Source organism: Dendrobates tinctorius, unplaced genomic scaffold, assembly GCF_039654945.1.
Source record: "Dendrobates tinctorius isolate UK_male_01 unplaced genomic scaffold, ASM3965494v1 ptg000133l, whole genome shotgun sequence".
NCBI classification, from domain to species: domain Eukaryota; kingdom Metazoa; phylum Chordata; class Amphibia; order Anura; family Dendrobatidae; genus Dendrobates; species Dendrobates tinctorius.
Window position 1 is genome coordinate 46,809,418 of NW_027361801.1, and position 13,094 is coordinate 46,822,511.

The 13,094-nt window shown below is 41.1% G+C and overlaps 1 protein-coding gene across 1 annotated transcript in view; it reads left to right on the forward strand.

The window, feature by feature from the left end:
- Positions 1–12,003: 12,003 nt before the first annotated feature.
- The window catches only part of PASD1 (PAS domain containing repressor 1), a 161,990-nt gene continuing 160,899 nt past the window's right edge, over positions 12,004–13,094 (forward strand). Inside the window, exon 1 of the mRNA XM_073543621.1 lies at positions 12,004–12,358. The gene's annotated coding sequence lies outside the window, so the exon portion shown is untranslated. The remainder of the gene's footprint in view (positions 12,359–13,094) is intronic.

Here is a 13,094-nt window from a genome sequence, read left to right on the forward strand (position 1 = left end):
ACAACTTTATCTTCCAAAAGGTAGGGGAGAAAACAAGGGGAACTGCTACCTTGGATCTAATCCTTATAAACAGGGAGGAAATGGTTGAGGAGGTAAAGGTGGCTGGGACCCTAGGAGGTAGCGACCATGCTTTTTTAGAATTTTGGATAACTAGAGGAGGAAGACCTGTGAAGACTCAGATGTCAAGGTTAGATTTCAGAAAGGCAGATTTTAAGGGATTCAGAAAGAGAATTGGAGGGATCCAATGGCTGGACATCCTTAAAGACAAAAATGTCCAGGAAGGATGGGAAATCTTGAAAAATGAAATTCTCAAAGCACAATTGTTAACAATTCTGAAAAGAGGGACGAATAGGAAGCATTTAAGGAAGCCAGGATGGATGAAAACAGAACTTAAGCACATGCTAAAAAGGAAGAAAAAATGTTTTTAAAATGGAAAGAGGGAGGCATATCTAAAGATGAATATAATGCTGTCTGCAGAACCTGCAGGGCACAAATCAGATTATCTAAAGCTGACAATGAATTGAGGCTTGCAAGAGATGTCAAAAGCAATAATAAAGGATTTTGGGGATATGTCAAAAGTAAAAGAAAAGTCAAAGATGCTATAGGATTTTTACAGGATGAAAATGATGAAATGGTAAGACAGGATGTTGAGAAGGCCGAACTTTTAAATTCCTATTTTGAATCTGTATTCTCTCAGAAAGGAAATGTAACATCAACTGTTCTTCACTGTCCTATTAAGGGAATAGAAGAATCCAGGATATCTATAAACAGAAAGATAGTGAGGAAACACTTAGCTAACCTAAATGAATTCAAGTCTCCAGGTCCAGATGAATTACACCCCAGAGTACTGAAGGAGATAGCAGAAGAAATTTTTGAACCCCTCTCCATAATCTTTGAAAATTCTTGGAGAACAGGAGAAGTCCCAGAAGACTGGAGAAGAGCAAATGTTGTTCCTATCTTCAAAAAGGGGAAGAAGGTGGACCCAGGCAACTATAGGCCGGTGAGTCTGACTTCTATACCAGGAAAGATCTTTGAACAAATTATTAAACAACATGTATGTCAGTACCTGGATAAAAATGAAGTGATTAAACAGAGTCAGCATGGGTTTGTAACTAATAAGTCATGTCAGACTAACTTAATTTCCTTCTATGACGGAATCACTGATTGGGTGGATCAAGGAAATGCTGTAGATATAGTATATCTTGACTTCAGCAAAGCATTTGACAAAGTATCTCATACAATCCTTATTGAAAAAATGACTAAGTATGGAATGGACAAAGCAACTGTTAGGTGGATTCATAACTGGCTTAGTGATCGGACCCAAAGAGTGGTCGTAAATGGCTGCACATCCAGTTGGAAGAATGTCTCAAGTGGGGTACCCCAGGGCTCTGTCCTGGGCCCTGTATTGTTCAACATCTTTATCAACGATTTAGATGAAGGAATTGAGGGTAAACTGATTAAATTTGCTGATGACACAAAGCTAGGAGGGATAGCTAATACTAGAGAAGAGAGAGAGAGGATTCAAAAAGATATAAATAAACTGGAGAAGTGGGCAGCAACTAACAGAATGGTTTTTAACAGGGAAAAATGCAAAGTACTACATCTGGGCAATAAAAATGAAAAAAGCATATACAGAATGGGAGGAATAGGGCTAAGCAACAGCATATGTGAAAAAGACTTGGGTATACTAATAGATCACAGACTGAATATGAGTCAACAGTGTGATGCAGCAGCAAAAAAGGCAAATGCAATTCTAGGATGTATTAACAGAAGCATACAGTCTAGATCACGTGAAGTCATTATTTCCCTCTACTCTTCTTTGGTCAGACCTCATCTGGAATATTGTGTCCAGTTTTGGGCACCACATTTTAAAAAAGACATCAACAAACTGGAGCAAGTTCAGAAAAGAGCAACCAGAATGGTGACCGGTCTGCAAACCCTGTCTTATGAGGAAAGGTTGCAGGATTTGGGATTGTTTAGTTTGCAAAAGAGAAGACTGAGAGGAGACTTAATAGCTGTCTACAAATATCTAAAGGGCTGTCACACTGTAGAACGATCAACTTTATTCTCATTTGCACAAGGAAAGACTAGAAGCAATGGGATGAAACTGAATGGGAGGAGACACAGATTAAATATTAGAAAAAACTTTTTGACAGTTAGAGTGATCAATGAGTGGAACAAGCTGCCACGAGAAGTGGTGAGTTCTCCTTCAATGGAAGTCTTCAAACAAAGGCTGGACAGACATCTGACTGGGATGATTAGCGAATCCTGCTTTGAGCAGGGGGTTGGACTAGATGGCCCAGGAGGTCCCTTCCAACTCTACGATTCTATGATTCTATGATTCTACACTGTGTCTGTAAAGTCATGGTGCACTTTTGACCAATCACAGGAAAGTATACAAGTATACCACGATCCCCGGATCTGACGCCCTTAGACTTTTACTTTTAGGGTTATATGAAGCAACATGCATACATTGAAGGTATCAACGACATTAATCACTTAAAACAGAGAATCACAGACGTTATTCACTCTGTCACACCAGACGTCCTTACCCGTGTGTGGCAAGAACTTCACTATCGTTTGGATGTGTGTAGGGCAACAAATGGAGCCCACATCGAACTGCACTGAATAGGTATGAAACTGGGATCATTTTTCTTTTATTTGGAGCAGATTTCACATTTCTAACATTTTTTGGTGCTTTCCAGTGACTGGTCAAAAGTGCACCATGACTTTACGGACACACTGTATATGGATATAAGCCGCGAGCACTGCCACTTACCCATTGCCCTTAACAATACTGAGTCCTGACACGCCACTTATCCCTACCAACTATGGGTTAGGATTCAGCATCAGGCAGCATTGACTGATGCCACCCACCACTTATACTGATTCCCTAACACCAGAGACCAGAACTGTCCTGCCCATTAGTGCCTACTGTCAGTACATTAGGGTCCTGTTACACTAAACGACGCACGAGCGATCCCGACAATGATACGACCTGGTCAGGATCGCTGGTGCGTCGCTACATGATCACTGGTGAGCTCTCAAACAGGCAGACTCACCAGCAATCAGGACCAGCAAGGACGCTGGTATCCATGGTAAATAGCGGGTAACTAAGTGTGCGCGTGGCTTAGTTACGCGCTGTTTATACTGGATACCAGCGTGCTCGCGCTGGGAGCTAGTATCCACTGTAAACAGCGGGTAACTAAGCGCTCGCGGCGCTTAGTTAACCGCAGTTTACCTTGGATACCATCTCCCAGCACGAGCACGCTGGTATCCAGTATAAACAGCGGATAACTAAGCGACGAGCTGATCGTTGGTCTCCCGCTGGCGAGCACGCATCTGAGTGTGCGTGCTCGCCAGCGGGAGACCAGTGATCATAAAATGGCCCAGGACATTCCTGCATGATCAGCAATACCCGGCGGGGGGGCGGTCGGTGATACGTGCCACACACAGCGAGATCGCTGATGCGTCACAAAATCGGTGACGCATCAGCGAACTCGCTAGCGAACTCGCTATGTGTGAAGTACCCCTTAGTCATAGTTTAGTAATAGCCAGTAGACTGAGATTCAGTCCTGGCATTTGAAAGCCATAGGCCCATGCAGCCCCCCTACACTCACTTCCCCAGGTGGGACTCTCTATCATAAACATGACTCTGTTATATAACCAATGCCCTAGAGAGTAATATTCCCTCACTGTGCCTTCTTATAGTAATAATGCCCCCCTTCCATTCCTCCTTATAGTATTAATGCCCCCCTGTACCTCCTTACAGTTTTGCAGGCCCTATAGTAATAATGTCCCCCTGGGCTTCATAATAATAGTAATAATAATAATAATAATTATAATGCCACTCCATGCCAACTTATAATAATAATGACCCCCCCTCCTTTGAGCCTAATTATAATAATGATCCTCAGTGAGAGGTTGCACCATTGATGTGACCGCTCCCTAAACCATCCAGATTGTCGTGAGATATGGGCATTAATGGATTATCAGCAGAAAAGTGAGTATAACTTTGCTTTTTTATTTTTGTTGAATAAATGGGTAAAAGAAGGCAGGGGAGTTTTTATTTTGTATAAAGGACTCTGTGTGTTTATTTCAATTAAAGGACTTTACTATCTCCTGTGTCTTTATTAAATTTGACTATGGGGTTAGTAATGGGGGTGTCTTATAGATGCCTCTCCGTTACTTACCCCTGATCTTTATGACAGCAAACATAAAACATCTGACATCAACCCCACAACTACTGTATTACCGCAATTGCCACCGCACCAGGGCATGTTGGAAGAGTGGAAGCTAAGCTCCAGAATTAATAGCATAGGTAAAGGGGAAAAGCAAAATAATCAGCTCACCAGTCTTCTGCAGGTTTCTCTGATTGATCACGCACGGAGCCACCTTGATCAGAGGCGTGGTTCACAATGAAAAATGGGAGAGGAAAAAAAATCTCCAGCGTGTGATCCAATAAAATCAATTCTTTTATTCAAGACATATTAAAATATATGTATCAAAAATACAAATGAACAAAGGAAAGGAAGGATGGGGTCCCCATAACAACCAACGCGTTTCAACCTCATCGCAAGGGGTTGAAACTCATTGGTTGCTATGGGGACCCTATCCTTCCTTTCCTTTGTTCATTTGTATTTTTGATACATATATTTTAATATGTCTTGAATAAAAGAATTGATTTTATTGGATTACACGCTGGAGATTTTTTTTCCTCTTCCAAGCTCCAGAATTGGCAAATCTAATGGATTCACCAATTCTGGGGTGGCTATGGTCTGATGTTCTTAGTCTGGGAGTGGGTTAATATCCATAGCCCTTTCCTAAACTATTAATATCAGCCCGCACCTGTCTGTTTAGCCTTTGCTGGTTAGTAAATATAGACTGGACCCTACGTCATTTTTTTTGTGGTCTCCCCTATAATATATAGTAATTAGTAAAGGCTTATCAAGCAGCTGTGAGCTGGAAACCTTTATGGTTATTGGCCCAATCCCAGAATATTACCAACAGTCACAGCCATCGGAGTTCCCTATGTCATGTATAATGTTCCTGATCAATATCAGTCTCTGTCTTTGAACACTTTTAATACATAAAACTCTTCAATTCCTATGCTGCATTTCATTCATATGTGTCACACTGACAGCACACGGACATGGACACCACACAGACACATGGATGACACACGGATGTCACATATGAACACACGGATGGCATACGGACACCGACCTCGGATCTCACTAGTACAGTTTCACCAGGACGTGTGAAGGAGGCCTAACATGGGGTGGAGTTATCATAGATTAATTCGTATCCCTATCTATCAAAACCTATCATTTCAGACTGGTGGTATAAAAGTGTGTTACATCTTACTCCACAATTGAGCAGAAGCACCCCAGAAGGTAAAATGTAACCATATATAATATATTAATAGACCCAAAACCATTCAAGTGCCTTTACCCTTTAGATCTATGAGGACAAAAAAGCAACATTACACTAGAGAATTGCCGGATGCACCATTGACTTTCTATGGTTTTATCGAGACCCAGGAAGAAGCCATAGCAAGCCAAATGCACATCAGGCTGTTCTCTTAGTTCTAGATCTACTCTAGTTTACCTTTACACCCCATAAAACTATACAAATAGAAAAACATTTTTGAGAGATAAAATATATATTCTTATTTAAAGTAACCAAAGCATGACATGTTACAATTGGAGCACAGCCCCCACTTGTGACTGGAACTAGGGTGATGCACGATGTCCCTTTTTAAGTTTTAAGACCTCCAATATTTACATTCTTGCTAATAACAACTCGGAAAACAGAGTGGCTATCCAATCGCCCAGTTTCCCCAAAAAAGACAATTCACAAATAAATAGCTGAATTTGATAGAAGGCAAACAAAAAAGGAATTATACATACTTGTTATTTGAAAAAAATTATTGGAGCATGATGTTAAGGGGGTTTTCCAAGACTGACTTTTTTTCAATGTATCATATTGTCTGTGAAAAGTTATTATGCACCGTAATCAGTTTCTGATCCTCCCACACCCTGTTATCACATTCATGTGACAGATCCACAAAGCATCATCTGTCGAATGCCTGTGATTTCCCAAAATGCAACAGCTGATATCATCTTAAGTGACAGCCAGATTCAGGAGGAGACCTGCTGGTCCGAGGGCAGATAATGAGCTTGTTGGAGCATAGGTAGGACAGTGCTAGCACTGGATGTTAGCCCTGTGCAAAACATCTTATCCATTCATACCATTGTCCCATCCCCTGATGACTCCACACACACGGTGAAACATGTTGGGGGCACAGGGTGACATCCTATTCAAATGTCCTACCATATCTAAAGAACTAATATAATCTTTAGGCAGATTAGGGACAATCTTTAAATTCACACTTTTTGTGCACCCTCAACCTTTTTAGTGTTTAGAATAAAAGTAAATTTTTATGCTTTAAAGGGTACCTGTCACCAGTTTTTGAACCTATGAACATTTGCCTTATTTAGATACAGCACGGGAGCATATCAAATGGTATTTTTGGGGGCATACAGGGTGAGTCAGGAGCTGACAGACACGTTTGTGGAATGCAGCACAAGAGCAGTTAAAGGTGGTGGCATTTGTTCATAGGCTCAAAAACTGGTGACAGGTTCCCTTTAATAGAGAGGAATTTGGGGGGGGCTTCTCCCCAATTCCGATATATGGGTTTGGTTAGAAAAAACAAAAGAGAGGAGCATGTAAACTTCCAAAATGGCGGCAGTGAGACAAAAATCTAGAATCTCATTTTTATTACCATACAGCACAGATTGTATTATAAAATAAACTGAGTTCGGTGTCGAAAAAACCCTGTAATTAGCTTAATGTATTTGATCAGACGAACTAAAAATAATACAGTTTCACATTGTTGCATGATGACAACTTAAGAAGTGAATGAAGTCCTACAGGGAACCCATCACTATATCACTATATCAGCATAACAGAAATATCCCAAGAAAATAAGTAATATGAAGGAAAAGAACTAAATCCCTGAATATATGTCTATAAAAAAAATTACTGTCCATAAGATGCCTTTTTATCAAATTGCTGCAAATTATACTGTCATTTCTTAATTCTATGTATGTTAGGAAAGCGGTGTGAGTACTCCTAAGGCCAACATTTCAGATCCTTAGGATTGTCATCTGGCATTACCTGACATTTTATTCATAAAACCCCCTTGGCATATTAGTACTTCCTAAGTGATTGCCCCCTAAACCTACTAACTGTTTGGGCCACCCTTAGCAGCAACAACTGCAATTAAGAGTTTGCGATAACTGGCATTGAGTCTTTCACAATGTTCTGGAGCAATTTTGGCTCTCATCTTTCCAGAATTGTTGTAATTCAGCCACACTGGAGTGTTTCTGAGCATGAACTTTCATTTTAAGGTCATGCCACAGCATCTCAATCGGATTAAGGTCAGGACTTTGACTAGGCCACTCCAAAGTCTTAATTTTGTTTTTTTTTTTAATTTATTCAGAGCTAGACTTGCTGGTGTGTTTTGGACCATTGTCCTGCTGCATAACCTAAGTGCGCTTTAGATTGAGGTCACGAACAGATGGCCGGACATTCTCCTTCAGTACTTTTTAGTAGACTGCAGAATTCCTCATTATATTTTCCACAGCAAGTCTTCCAGGTCTTGAAGCAGCAAAACAGCCCTAGACCATCACACTATCACCACTTATATTTTAAGAGCGGGTCGGCAATCACTATTTCACACAGGGCCCTGTAGGTTTGGATTTTTTTTTTCCTTAATACTAAACACCTTCATTTAAAAACTGCACTTTATGTTTACTTGCATTATGTTTGTCTCATATTTATATTTGTTTGGTGATCTGAAACATTGAACTCTGACAAAAGAGGAGGAAATCAGGAAGGGGGCAAACACTTTTTCACACCACTGTATGAGTCACTAAGGATGTTAGTCTCAGTGATATGAATCAGGAAAATATTCTCCAGCATACTAAGTGCTGAGAGGGGTAAATCAGCCATGTTAAGGGCTTGGTTTTTGTGAACAGCTGAAGAGTGGGTGGGGGGCTGTTCATCATATCTCCACCAAGGGTGAGGTCCAGAAGGTAAATGTGGAGCCTTTGGACTCAGTCAGTGTTCGGTGTTTCTGGAGATGAGCTCTCCACAGCTCTGCTCCTGTTAACGAGAACTGAACCGTGTCTTGTTTTTTCCCTGAGAGGGTGGAGAGGGTGGACCCCGCAGCCACACAGACTGTACTGCATGCTGTTTTGGTTTTCCTGCTATGCCAGAAGAACCGTGTTTATTTACTTAAATTTGCACTGGTTTATGGTTTATGCAGTACATTTTAATAAACCAGTTGAAAACTTAAATGGTAAAGTGTTCCTGTGACTACCTCTTTGAGCAGCTGAATGAGCCGATCTACTACAGTGTCTAAAAAAGACGAATATTGCCAGGACAAAGGCTACACAGTAATAGAAAAGACAGCACCTCAAACGTTGGTGAAAAAGAATTCACATTTTATTCTGCCTCCTGTGGCAACGTTTCGATCCAAAAATCCTTCTTGAGAAAGATTTTTGGATCGAAACGTTGCCACAGGAGGCAGAATAAAATGTGAATTCTTTTTCACCAACGTTTGAGGCGCTATCTTTTCTACTATTTGGTATGGACTTTTTTCCGGGATGAACTCCCTGAATGTGACGTGCGTCTCACTTAGCGTCCTGTAGGACTCTGGCTATATGAGGGGCGGTTTAACTTATAATTTTTGATTGAAAGGCTACACAGTGTCCAAAGTGACTGCGTCAAACTTCAGTGAAGTGAATGGCTCCGATGGGGCCCTTTCAGAGTTTCTGTCAGAATCCTTTCATGCGCAGCAGAGAGCATTGGGTGGCTAATTTCACACAAGCGTGTAAAAAATACATCCAGAAACCTTTTTTTTCTAAATTTGTCATCCGTCTGCAGTCCATATACAATCTGCTTTTGATACATCAACAGTAAGTAAAAACATACAAGGTCAAATACAGTTTTCTATGCAAAAGAATTCAAATGTATCCATAAATATGAGATGCTATAGGCAGTCTCCATGTGCCATCCAATTTTATTTAAACTCACCAACAAACTTGAATGGGGCGAGTCTTCGCTGACACACAGAAGAAACTATTGCAATGCTGATTTGGCCTGTGAAAAATAAAAAACGCTCATCTGCACTGCCCCACTGAATAACACTGGTCCGAGTGCTGTCAGTCTGCTGTTTTATTTTATTTTTACAGAAAATACAGTTGTGTAAACTTGGCCTATATGTATGAACCTAGCGCAAGGGCAGTCATATGGTTTCCCACTCAGCTTTTCTAGAAATAGATAAAACTGAAAAAAAGTTTAAAAAAAAAGTGGACAGAAGATTGAAGGTTTGGATTTACTGATATTTCAGATTTAAAACAAAAAAAACTAGATAAATAAAAATATTAAACAGAAAGATAATTTATAATCTATTTAATAATTAGACAAATATATAACAATAATAATATATAATATAAACCATAAAATTATCTGTCAGCCTATCTATTATTTAGCTATCATCTATCTACAGTGGGGCAAAAAAGTATTTAGTCAGCAATAGTGCAAGTTCCACCACTTAAAAAGATGAGAGGCGTCTGTAATTTACATCATAGGTAGACCTCAACTATGGGAGACAAACTGAGAAAAAAAAATCCAGAAAATCACATTGTCTGGTTTTTTTTCATTTTATTTGCATATTATGGTGGAAAATAAGTATTTGGTCAGAAACAAGCAATCAAGATTTCTGGCTCTCACAGACCTGTAACTTCTTCTTTAAGAGTCTCCTCTTTCCTCCACTCATTACCTGTAGTAATGGCACCTGTTTAAACTTGTTATCAGTATAAAAAGACACCTGTGCACACCCTCAAACAGTCTGACTCCAAACTCCACTATGGTGAAGACCAAAGAGCTGTCAAAGGACACCAGAAACAAAATTGTAGCCCTGCACCAGGCTGGGAAGACTGAATCTGCAATAGCCAACCAGCTTGGAGTGAAGAAATCAACTGTGGGAGCAATAATTAGAAAATGGAAGACATACAAGACCACTGATAATCTCCCTCGATCTGGTGCTCCACGACAAATCCCACCCCATGGGGTCAGAATGATCACAAGAACGGTGAGCAAAAATCCCAGAACCACGCGGGGGGACCTAGTGAATGAACTGCAGAGAGCTGGGACCAATGTAACAAGGCCTACCATAAGTAACACACTACGCCACCATGGACTCAGATCCTGCAGTGCCAGACGTGTCCCACTGCTTAAGCCTGTACATGTCCGGGCCCGTCTGAAGTTTGCTAGAGAGCATTTGGATGATCCAGAGGAGTTTTGGGAGAATGTCCTATGGTCTGATGAAACCAAACTGGAACTGTTTGGTAGAAACACAACTTGTCGTGTTTGGAGGAAAAAGAATACTGAGTTGCATCCATCAAACACCATACCTACTGTAAAGCATGGTGGTGGAAACATCATGCTTTGGGGCTGTTTCTCTGCAAAGGGGCCAGGACGACTGATCCGGGTACATGAAAGAATGAATGGGGCCATGTATCATGAGATTTTGAGTGCGAACCTCCTTCCATCAGCAAGGGCATTGATGATGAAACGTGGCTGGGTCTTTCAACATGACAATGATCCAAAGCACACCGCCAGGGCAACGAAGGAGTGGCTTCGTAAGAAGCATTTCAAGGTCCTGGAGTGGCCTAGCCAGTCTCCAGATCTCAACCCTATAGAAAACCTTTGGAGGGAGTTGAAAGTCCGTGTTGCCAAGCGAAAAGCCAAAAACATCACTGCTCTAGAGGAGATCTGCATGGAGGAATGGGCCAACATACCAACAACAGTGTGTGGCAACCTTGTGAAGACTTACAGAAAACGTTTGACCTCTGTCATTGCCAACAAAGGATATATCACAAAGTATTGAGATGAAATTTTGTTTCTGACCAAATACTTATTTTCCACCATAATATGCAAATAAAAGGAAAAAAAAACAGACAATGTGATTTTTTCTGGATTTTTTTTTTTCTCAGTTTGTCTCCCATAGTTGAGGTCTACCTATGATGTAAATTACAGACGCCTCTCATCTTTTTAAGTGGTGGAACTTGCACTATTGCTGACTGACTAAATACTTTTTTGCCCCACTGTATCTATCTATCTATCTATCTCATAACTATTGATCTCTAGCTACCTATTTTCCTATCTACATATCAACAAGTTAAAAAGGGAAGCGCAGCACTACAATAGTGAACAAAATACATGGACTTTGTTTAGCCCATGCAGCATGATGATGTTTCGGTTCAAACGAACCTTTCTCAAGCAATGCTAACAAAGTCCATTTATTTTATTAACTACTGGAGTGCTGCCTACCTTTTTAACTTTTATATACTTAGGCAAAATCTGAATATTTTGTTTTGGGGGGCTTTTGCACCCATATTGCATTTTTTTCTAGCGTGTTGTTCCATTTTTCCACTATCTACATATCTATCTATCACATTCTATGATCTATCTATCTACTTTCTATCTTTCATCTCTCTCTTATCTATCATCTCTCTATTATCTATCTATCTATCTATCTATCTATCATATATCTATCATCTATCTATATATCCATCCATTATCTATCTATCTAACTATTATCTATCTATATAACTATTATCTATCTATCTATCTATCTATCTATTCCATATCTATCTATCTATTATCTATCTATCTATCTATCTATCTATCTATCCATTATCTACCATCTGTCTGTCCCTACATGGCGCGGAGCAGCAGCGGTGCCAGGCTGGCAGAGAGGAGGCACGGGAGCTGGGCAGTGAGGGGCTGCTGTAGCAGGAGGACCCAGCAGCACTGTGGCAGGAGCCGGCTCAGCAGCTCTCCGGTTGCTAATGATGTGACCTAGTTTCTGCAGTAGTTGCTGCTCTGTGCTGGGCTCCAGCCTCTCACTCCACAATTCACTCCCTCTTCCCCACTCCACGCACCGAGGCCGGGGAGGAGGAGCAGGCTGAGCCCAGCTCCCAGTTACACAAGCAGCCCTCGGTGCCCTCCCTGCCCTGTCCTGGCACAGGTGATCACTATTAGCAGTGGGGCAGATTTGGGGCGCCCCTCTCTCCCACCCTCAGTGCTCTGGGATTACTCTGTGGCTTCTTATTACTGGATACTTTTTGGGTTACTGAATCATGATGACATGTTGAGATTGGGTTTTGTGGCTTTCTGGCTGTTGGAATTAATCTTTGTCCTGCTACAAGGAGTCAGGATCAGCATTGTCCCAGGGTCCTGGCATGGCAGTGCCACCGACTGACTGCGCTAAATAATCCAGGTAAGTGCTGGGAGTCTGTGCTATCCCATGGGGATTTGGGGAATGAAGGAGCAAATAATTCCAGAGGGGTCCAGAGGTTCCTACAACTGGCATCATTAATGATGGTAAAGGTGGACAGTAGCTTCTGCTGCACAACTTCCACCGTTGTGTCCTACAGGAATGTACTGGTTGGTGTGGTGGGGATCCATCTCTTCTGCCAAAAAAGTTGTGTCTGGGTGAAACTTTTTTTAAAAACTTTTTCTGACCTGTAATACCACCGTTTTGTACAAGTCAATGGAGACAATGGTAATGGGACATTATTATAATATTGTCTAAAAAGAAAGTTGGCATTGTGGGATTTGAGTCGAGCAATCCTGGAGTCGTCTACTGCTTAGTCGCATCTAATGTTGCTTTTCCTTCTTTCTGTGTGTAAGATCTTTCCATTGCATTTGTCATTGCCAGGCTTATTATTCCCACAAACTAAACCATTTATTTGGAAGTGTGTGTCACTAGTTTTTATCGGTGAGGGTCCCTCCGCTGGCACTATCATTGCTGTTCTAAACTAAGTGGGTCCTGAGCCTTTAAACCACCTTGACCCCATAACTTGGAAAATCTGACTCTTCATAGCTGCATGTTCATTGGCTTAACCTAGATAAGCAGTGACTCTGTGGTCTCAGAGCCAGGACCTGCTTCGGTGGGGGCAGCAATGAGGTTCCAGGGATCAATTGTAAGTGGATTTCATCTCTTCACACTTTTT